The sequence below is a fragment of the Gymnoscopelus braueri genome (genome assembly GCF_963280865.1).
Source record: "Gymnoscopelus braueri genome assembly, chromosome: 6".
NCBI lineage: Eukaryota > Metazoa > Chordata > Actinopteri > Myctophiformes > Myctophidae > Gymnoscopelus > Gymnoscopelus braueri.
In genome coordinates, this window is record NC_137607.1 from 8,854,150 (window position 1) to 8,863,896 (window position 9,747).

Here is a 9,747-nt window from a genome sequence, read left to right on the forward strand (position 1 = left end):
GTCCTACCATTGCTAAATTAGAGCAGCTCTTCCCTTCCATTAAACTAACAACAAACCCTGCTAAATAAAACAATTAAAGAAAATCTCACAATATATCCATGATACTTAAGATACCAATAACAGGCTGTGTCCCAGAAAGCTTTGGTCATAAACAAGAGGAAGAACAATGTCAGCTTGTAAAACTTATTAGGTCAACATATTATTCCCACAATGTTACCAAAGCTGTCTCTATCATTTTATTCACAAAGATTGGATAACATTTCCTTTTCTATTGTTGGATTCACATGGAACGGTTTGAATTGAAAAGGTTATTGTCTCCGCCAGTGTTACGCTCCAGCCTAGGGGAACCGAGACGCAACATAATGGTGTGGAAGACCGCCCTTCCCAGCTCCCAAGAACCTGTTCTGTTAAAAAAAAAGTGGCAAGCTTTCTTCACTGATAACTGTGACTAAGCTACCACTTGGGAAACACAGTCCTGAGTTATAATAACAACAGATCAACAATACACAACCAAAGCAGTGTGTGCACTGGTCTTTGAAACCTCGAAATGTAACGTTGTCTGTTAATATGATATTGGCGTCACGGTATATATCCTTGGTATTTTAGCAGTAGCAGTGACGTCACGGACTAATCCTTGGTGTATTTATCCTTATAAATACGTTCGCCACACATGTATTTTTTGTTTATTATTTTTCACGGCTCGCGCTACTCAAACACTAGCGGGATTATTATTTCTTGTCAACATTCAAGTAGAACTATGCGAAGGTATAACCCAGCTAAAATAATGCGTCATTATAAAAAATATATAAATGATATATGATTAGCAGTCCACTTCCTTCTCTTGGTACGGATGGATTCACACTGCCGCGTTCCTTTCCCGACTCCGCAGCAATCGGACCCGAGACTACCTCCCAAGGTGGTTTCGGGTACGGTACGGTGATGCGTTACGGGGAACGGTTCGCTACGTTCACACTACCACAACATCTGCCATGTGGTCCGGGGTGCGCACCCGGGACCATAGTGTGAAGCCGCTCTCTATCATTTTATTCACAAATATCGGATAACATTTCCTTTTCTATTGTTGGATTCACATGGATCGGTTTGCATTGAAAAGGTTATTGTCTCCGCCAGTGTTAAGCTCCGGCCTAGGGGAACCGAGACGCAACATAATGGTGTGGAAGACCGCCCTTCCCAGCTCCCAAGAACCTGTTCTGTTCAAAACAAGTGGCACGCTTTCTTCACTGATAACTGTGACTAAGCTACCACTTGGGAAAGACTATCATAAGGCTAAACATTAACATGTCCGACGTTGTATGAATGATCTATGATTAAGGTTATTTAAAAGAAACGCGCTCTCCTCCTGGGTTCCGGTTCCCCCACCGTTCCCCCGTCTTGGAGAACTCAGCCCCTCCCCTCTGGAGGGAACGTCAGAAACCCTTTTCTCAATAATGTTGCCATTAATCACGGACTTAAACACAGAATGATCCTATTATCCCACTAAAGGTCTTCAACTATATTTTACTAAAGCTCATATCTATCTGTAAATTTAGAAAAGACTAGTAAACATTTTATAATGAATCCTGTATGTATTAACTTAATTCTTGTCAGTCTGCTGGTTGAGATGTCTTAATGTCAACAGGCACTCTTGCCATAATATTAGAATGGGCTCTGTGGGACAAAGAGCTCGGCCGGTGTGGTGTTTTAGATTCACTCCTATAACAATAGACAGGATAGGCCTACTTAGAAATGTTATCTTGATTAACTCCACTGTAACAGACAACCACAGCTGAAATCCCCAAAATAGCAACTTTTTTAGTGACTTTTGGTCTCCTGATGTCATGAAACACTTCAGTTCCTGGGTTTATAATGTATTAATAATGTGAATCTATGTAAAGGGCTTGTATATAAAACTAAAGGGAAAATAAAATAATTAATTAATTGAAACAAAAATAAAAACAACAAATTAACAATGCAACAAAATAATAAGAAATATAAATACATTAATAATCACATGTTGAATACAGTATTTCAACTAGCACTGAGCTGAGTGGCTATGTGCACATGCCTGCGCACGTGACGTCATAAAATAGAGCCCCCATAGTTCAAAAATCCACAGCTCACGACTGATTATTAACTCACCTCAATAGTATTCTTGATCTGTGCCTCGCTGCCTGCAAGTCTGAACATGCAGAGAAGAGAATTTGCTGTGATCACATTCACAGATCATCACAGCAAGAGGGGCGGGGTTCTATAATTTTTAGCCTGCCTCTTACCCAACTTTTGCAACCAAGGCTGAAGTCACTCCGCGGCTGCGGCTTGCCCCACCCCCGGTCGGTGGGGTCGATATCTCCCGTCACTCGGAGGTTCGCTTTCGCTAGTAGTAGCCTGCTAGTTGGTGCTCTTTCAGCAGTGTTTCGCCAAAATGGGAATGAATTGTTGTATGAAAAACTGTTCCACAGAATGATAATCAGGCTAGCATAAACCAAGAGTGGGCAGGACATGATAATCCTTGACAAAGTTGTCCGAGCGTGCTGTGATCTGACTAACTTGTGCACCAGTGTGGTTCTGAAACTGGATGATGAGTAACCTACTGATTTTATTTTTAATAGTACCCTTCTGCATAGTAAAAGCAGACATGAGGTTATGCTCTGTAGCTAAATTATCTGTTCCTTTTTTATGTAGAAACCTGTCCATGTTTTCAAATAAAAGACATAGAGTCTTTCTACATAAAATGATTATATGCAAATAGAACCGCATTCTTTCACATGGCTAAAATGTAGCCATGTGCAGAATGAATGCAGTGCATTCATTCAATGCAAATATAACCGAATCCTGATGGTCAGTTGCCTCACCTGTTAATGATCACATTATAATATGGATGGACAGAGACCATTTTACTCCTCTTTGAGCCTGATGAGTTTCCTTTTTTATACACATAGTAACCTGTAAATGTACCTTGTTTTCAAATAAAAGACACTTTCATGTGACGTTGACTTACAGTGGTTACTTTGTAGATTTTGATTATTATTACAAAACATACAATAACAACTTCAGCACATACATTTCGGCCATTTGAAAATAGCCGATCTACAAGCATTGTGAGCTTGTAGATCTGCTATTTTCAAATGATTATACATCTACTATACAATTGAGAGATCGTCTCTCTTCCGGTGGTGCGACTGAAGGCACACACAATTTTTAATCATTTGTTTCGGCGAAATAACCACAATAACATCTCACATGTCACTACAACACCAGTCACAACGTGCGCAATTCATTCACGCAGTTATTCGTCCACTTTTCATTGCTCAACACACATTTGCCCCCTCACACCATAATTAAATCCGTCCAACACAAAATTCCCCACACATTACCGACACACCGGAAGGTGAGACCTTTTAGGAGCCTCAAAGACGTTGCCAGGTTGCGCGACAGTAATACGCAATCCGCTCCGTGATTTTTCCTCCGGAAGACAAAAGGCCAGCAACAAGCCACCAGGTTGATGCCAAAAACACCACAGATGGGGACAGACACGCTGGATCTATATAAATAACATACCTATGCCTATGGATCTTTCAATATATTCTACATATAGCCTACATGTTATATATTATTAAACGCACTTTCTCTAACCAATTTACACCCACTTCACGCTTACAACTCCTGGACATGGCAACGTCGCTCATCGTTCTGTGATTGACAGCAAAAGTTGGCCAATCGGGTGGCGAGTTCGCAGCCTGAAAAAAGACGAACGGCAGCCATTGTTGGTTGTGCGAGTCAGGGTGCGAGTGCCTTCACTTCTTATTTTCGCTTATTAAACGCTCTCAAACTTCTTCTTTGAGGCAAGGAATTCACTTATAACATATCGTTTGGATAGAATTCAGTTGTTTCACTTCATATGTGTGGTCAATTAATCATGACAGAGCCTATTTAAAAATAAAAATTCAGAGAACCGGCAGGGTCGAACAGTCACACGCATGTATCCGAATAAGTCAACCTATTTTGCCAATAGCCATCTCAAAAGTCCCGCTGCGTCATGGCTGTCCCCCCGCCCCACCCCCACCACACACACACACACACAGGGAGAGAGAGGGAGGGTGGGAGAGAGAGAATAGTCAGCCAAACAGCGAGAGATAATTTTCGCTGACGGACAGACACAGACAGAGAGACAGAGAGGGAGAGAGAGAGAGAGGAAGAGAGGGAGGGAGGGAAAGACAAAATAAGCGAGCCCTCGCTTATTTTTGCGCGGACGTAATTTGTTTGTCATTGTGGTGAATGTTTGCTGCTGATGTTTGTTGTGTGAAGCTTAATGTCAGAGTGTTTGTGTTGGAGCGCCTCAGTGCGGCTGCTGAGTTCATGTGCAACATCTTGCATGCGTGGCTGTGTTCACAGTTTTCCTTCGCCGTGTCTGTAGGTCACGGCCTGGAGACCCTAAGGGGGGGAGGGGCGATCCTCTGGGTTTTTTTATTTTATTTTTTTTATATCCCATGATTTTGTACCCCCAAACGACATTTTCTTTGGCGGGGTTAGGGGGGGGGGGTACTAGAATCGCGGGCAGAACTTCTAGTTTTATACATTTGAAAAGTTTGTTTTTGCAGTTGGCTTTTAACATTGTTGATGGTGAGGTCCATAACAACAGCTCGTATCAACAACATTGACAGTTACCCACGAGTCACGACGTGTGCTGAACTACAGCGAGTTTATTGGTAAAGGACAGAAGATGGACCGGGCAATGCGTGACAGAGAGATACCATACAGAGAGAAGCTGAAAGCAGACGCAAAGGCACGCTACCTGGAAAAAAGTCATTACATCTGTGCCCTAGATCAGATGTAATGACAGTGCCCAGTCAGTCATTCATTTTACCTGAAAAGAACAACGTTTTGTTGCTTAGTTGTGTAACCAAAATAAAATATAGTCATCTTGAGTACTGATTATTTATATATATATTTATAATATTATTATAGCGAAGTATTATTATTCATTCTATATTGTTCATTGATCATTGAGAAAGTGCACAACGGACGTGTTGCGATCAGTGTTGCCATATTTTGCAAGAGAAATAAGCAACCAGGTCTATGAAAACAAGCCCAAAAGAAGTGGCTTAGTGACATCGGCTACTTGAAAATAGCCGATCTACAAGCTCACGTGAGCTTGTACATTGGCTATTAAAAAAAACTCTTGCAATAAAATAAAGAATATTTGGAATATTTAAAAAAAAAAATCTAACAACACAAATGCTCCCTGGCACAAAACATTTTCATGAAAAGATTTGAGAACCACTGGTTTAATTTTTTTTATTTAAAAAAAAAAAGCCTAAATAAGCAAGTACCTAAATAAGCAAGTACACTTGTCTTTATAAATAAGCCACACAAAACTACTAATTTTACAAGCAACTTTACAGAAAAAGAAGCCCAAAGTCGCTTATAATAAGCCGACACGGCAACGCTGATGCTCGCCTCGCATCTCCAAAGCTTTTCTTCCAGGTTGGAAATGTGTGCAATTTAACTTTTTTAATTCAACGTCTGAAACCTTGGCATTGCATCCGATAATGCAGCACTGTCGTACCATTGCTAAATTAGAGCAACAGACAAGTTAGAGATAGATAATATGTACACCGTCTGCTTGCTGGACAACAAACACAGGACTACAGACTAGGCTACTACACTACTCTACACTTGTGGCAGCTGTCAATCTACTCACTCACTATGGCGGCGAAAGTGGGCTGATTTAACGGCGTCTCGACCCTGTGACATCGCTATGCCCGGCCCCTATAGTAGGCTTATGTACCCTATTCAGTAGCGCCCCCAGGAATTACATTTAGGGCAGGTGAGATTAGTTTTGCACCCCCCCCCCAACCGGTGTAAGTGGCCATTTTCAAGATGTTTTGGACTTTGGGTCTTTTAAGGGAGGCGATATCTTAGTTGCGCAGGCGACCGCCTGACACCTGTCCTCCTGCCTCTACAGTGGTTACCAAGTTGGCTTGCTGATCTGTTTTGTGGAACTGATGCCAGAAATTGAGAGAATGAGTTCAACCGTTTTATTAGAGGGGCGGGATCTCTCTCTCTCTCTCTCTCTCTCTCTCTCTCTCTCTCTCTCTAAGAAACAAAAAAAGGCTACACAACCCATAAACATTTCTGGGAAACAGTGTTTTTTAGACCACCTGCGGCCGGAGCTGTTCTGGTTGTTTATGTAAGTTAAGTTGTCTTATCGATCTACAAATGATAGTGAATAACTATGTGTGTACAGCCGTTCCTTTCTGTCAGTTATAGGCTGCACTAGCCCTCCTGCTTCTGTGCCTAGAGGGGCGGGTTTAACATCTCCGGCGAGAGAATGCGTGTGATGATCCCATTGGTCCTCAAAACTAAACAATAAAAGCCTGGAGATCGAGGCTATGTCAGTTATAACTTGTTGTTGAGTGAGTGTAATTCAACTCCATAGCGTGCGAGCGCTCAGTGATCAGTAGCCAGCTGTGTACTGTACACCCAGCAGAAGCACACAGGCTGGAGAGATGCGGGCACTCACGTCTCACATCTCACCTCCCGTGGCTTGTTTGTAAACTATTTACACAGACAGTTTAGGCATTAATATATAGGCTACCATGTAGTTGCCCAATCTTCAAAATCAAAATGGTTAAAAACCACAATCCAAGCCAAAAACCTTGGTGTAGTGTAGTCCTGGACTCAGAGCTGAATTCTAACAGCCGCATCCTGCTACCATAATTGACGAGCCCACTCCCAATACTTATGCAAATCACTTCCGCAGGTAGTGCAAGGTAATTAGAAAATAAGGTAGGGACAGCCTAGGGTACGGGCCGACGCCATTGCTTGCATGGCAGACGTCATTGATGCTCAAGGGAGCCAAAACTGGACCAGGAAGTTTGGTGAAATACAATGAAGTCTATGCCAGCCAGCTGGACCAGCTTGTGAACAAACACTATTTCTGAACGATTGTGTCCTTTGTCAGATAATCGGTTCAGGAATATAAAAGAAGACATATCACAGGTTTTTATCCAATCAGTACATGTATGTTTAAAATAAAAGCATGAATATATTAATCTGTCTATTTTTAATAGCTTAGTATTGATGCACAATGACATGTATGTTTATGAAACACAATTGTATACATAATTACACAATATATGTTGCCCCCCCTGATGGGGCATCTCCCCATCAGTTTGGGAAGGTGCTTCTTTTGGGCTTGTTTTCCTAGACCTGGTTGCTTATTTCTCTCACACAATCTGGCAACACTGCCAGAGACGATTTTTATACAGTCTATGGACGATACATGCCGCTGTTTAGATGCCTCAATAAAATCATACAGTGTGCTAAAAAAATTCCGAATTGATTGGATAAAAACCTGTGATATGTCTTCTTTTATATTCCTGAACCGATTATCTGACAAAGGACACAATCGTTCAGAAATAGTGTTTGTTCACAAGCTGGTCCAGCTGGCTGGCATAGACTTCATTGTATTTCACCAAACTTCCTGGTCCAGTTTTGGCTCCCTTGAGCATCAATGACGTCTGCCATGTGTGACCAGGGCACTTAGGCCCGGAAACAGGATACCAGACTACGCCACTCTGGGAGTTTCACCCAGAGAATATTATATGATGCACAATATACCTTGAATACCAGACCACAGGTCGATAGTAATGAGAAGGAGCAGAGACGTGTGTTTCCAGTTTAAAGAGAATGTTTGTTTTATTTATAATTAAGGCAGAATAAACACTAATCAATAATACTTCAAACTAGAATAAAAGGATCAAGTTCATGAAATATATTTATTTATTACTTTCAAAGGACTCATTTAAAATGTAATTCATCAATCAAACAGTATCAAAAGGGTTAAAATGGAAATAGCCTAGTAAACCAGTAGCCAGGGGGTACCACAGGTGTCCTTACACACAGGAGGGAGGCAGGGAGTGAGGGAGTGAGGGGAGGGGTTTCACCGCCACCAAAAGCGCACACAAGGCACACGCACATCAATCACTGTAAGACACAAGAAAGAATGTTAAAATACACACAACACTGAGTACTTCAAAATAATGAGCAAGAAAGATATCATACACTAAAGCTAAAACAAACCCCAATACTACAGCCTACAACCTGTGACCAACCACCTGTCGGGACCACAACTATAGCCCCCCTAGTACTGGTACGGCTGGAGCCAAAGATACCTCAGTTTATATCATGTTATACTATTATAGAACAGCTGGTTTGCACAAAAAACAATAAATCAAATAAACCAAACTGAAATAACCAAAACAAATCATAACCAAAATAATAAGGACAAAAACAGCAGGGGCACAGAGCTCCTCCTCAAATCAAGAGAGCCAGGTGTCTCAGCTGTCTTGAATAGGAGTGATTAGGGGGCGTTACACAACTAGGAAAAAGCTCAACCCACTACACATGCAAGCAATGGCGTCGGCCCGTACCCTAGGCTGTCCCTACCTTCTTTTCTAATTACCTTGAGGTAGTGCAAGTATAACCTGACTCTGCCAGATGGGGGCGGTATTGAGTAACTACGTTTCTCAAGACAGCATAATGTGTGACGTAAGCTTCTTGGATCCGGAAGCGTCAGGTTAGTGCAAGTAGTGCAACGTAAAAATGATCATCAGCTTTTGGATAAGAGATCTACAAGCTAACAACACCTCGCGCCGTCGTCGCGCGTCGATGCGCTGTTACCTTGTAGATCAGATCTAGATCAGCAGGCAACAGCCCCTCCCCCTACAAGCTAACAACGCCTTGTGCGTCGACACGCTGTTGCCTTGTAGATCAGTTCTACTGCAAGCAGCCCCTCCCCCTGCAGATCACACAGGGCATGTAACAGACACAGAGCGGTCACAACCGCAAGAAACGAACGTGTCGCCGCATAGCACGCGCGCACATGGACGGACCTCGTGTATAGATCAGAAACAAACAATCATTCACACCTCGCTTACAAAAGCATATCAACAGCGGGAATTAACATAGGAATGACCGACCTGGCTAGATGCACAGATATCAATGATCAATTGTGTGACCTGCTAAGTAGTCTAGGCTACATAGGTGTAGCGGCTAGCCTATTAGGTGTACCAACGTCGCGTCACCAAAAGTGACGCCCTTTTTCGGCGCTCCAGCCCTTTGGGGGTCAGACGGTACATATATAGAGACGCAGAGAGTGGCGGAGGATGACGGTGGTCTGTGTTTGTAAACATTTGCAGACAACACAGTGAACGGGATGGATAGAAAGAACCTCACGCTCAACATACCATACAGGGACAAGCTGAACAATGAGGAAAAACAGCGTTACCTCAACAAAATTGCAGACATTAACGGTCTGGACCCGTATGAGCACACAGAATGGAAAGAAGATGATTTCGAGCTGCTACCACCACTGACACGACTACACCTGCTGCAGTACCTTATTGAAGGAACAAGCTTTTATACATTTAATAGCTTCCACAGCGAGAAATCTCTCCTGGCCCACGTTTATTTTGAATAACAAATGCCAAGTACCAGTGTGGGGCATCGTTGCCCTGTCTGATGTGTGCTGTTTGTTTGCATCTCCATGATGTAGTCGTTCACAAACAGCCCGCCTACCTGTGCCTACCTACCTCACCTGACTCACCGTGTTTTGAATAACAAATGCCAAGTACCAGTGTGGGGCATCGTTGCCCTGTCTGATGTGTGCTGTTTTGCATCTCCATGATGTAGTCGTTCACAAACAGCCCGCCTACCTGTGCCTACCTACCTCACCTGACTCAC

General features: G+C 42.6%; 1 protein-coding gene across 1 annotated transcript in view; it reads right to left on the reverse strand.

Annotated features, from left to right (window-relative positions):
• The window catches only part of LOC308087225 (myelin-oligodendrocyte glycoprotein-like), a 37,430-nt gene extending 35,258 nt beyond the window's left edge, over window positions 1-2,172 (reverse strand). Inside the window, exon 1 of the mRNA XM_080430947.1 lies at window positions 2,140-2,172. The gene's annotated coding sequence lies outside the window, so the exon portion shown is untranslated. The remainder of the gene's footprint in view (window positions 1-2,139) is intronic.
• Window positions 2,173-9,747: the final 7,575 nt, after the last annotated feature.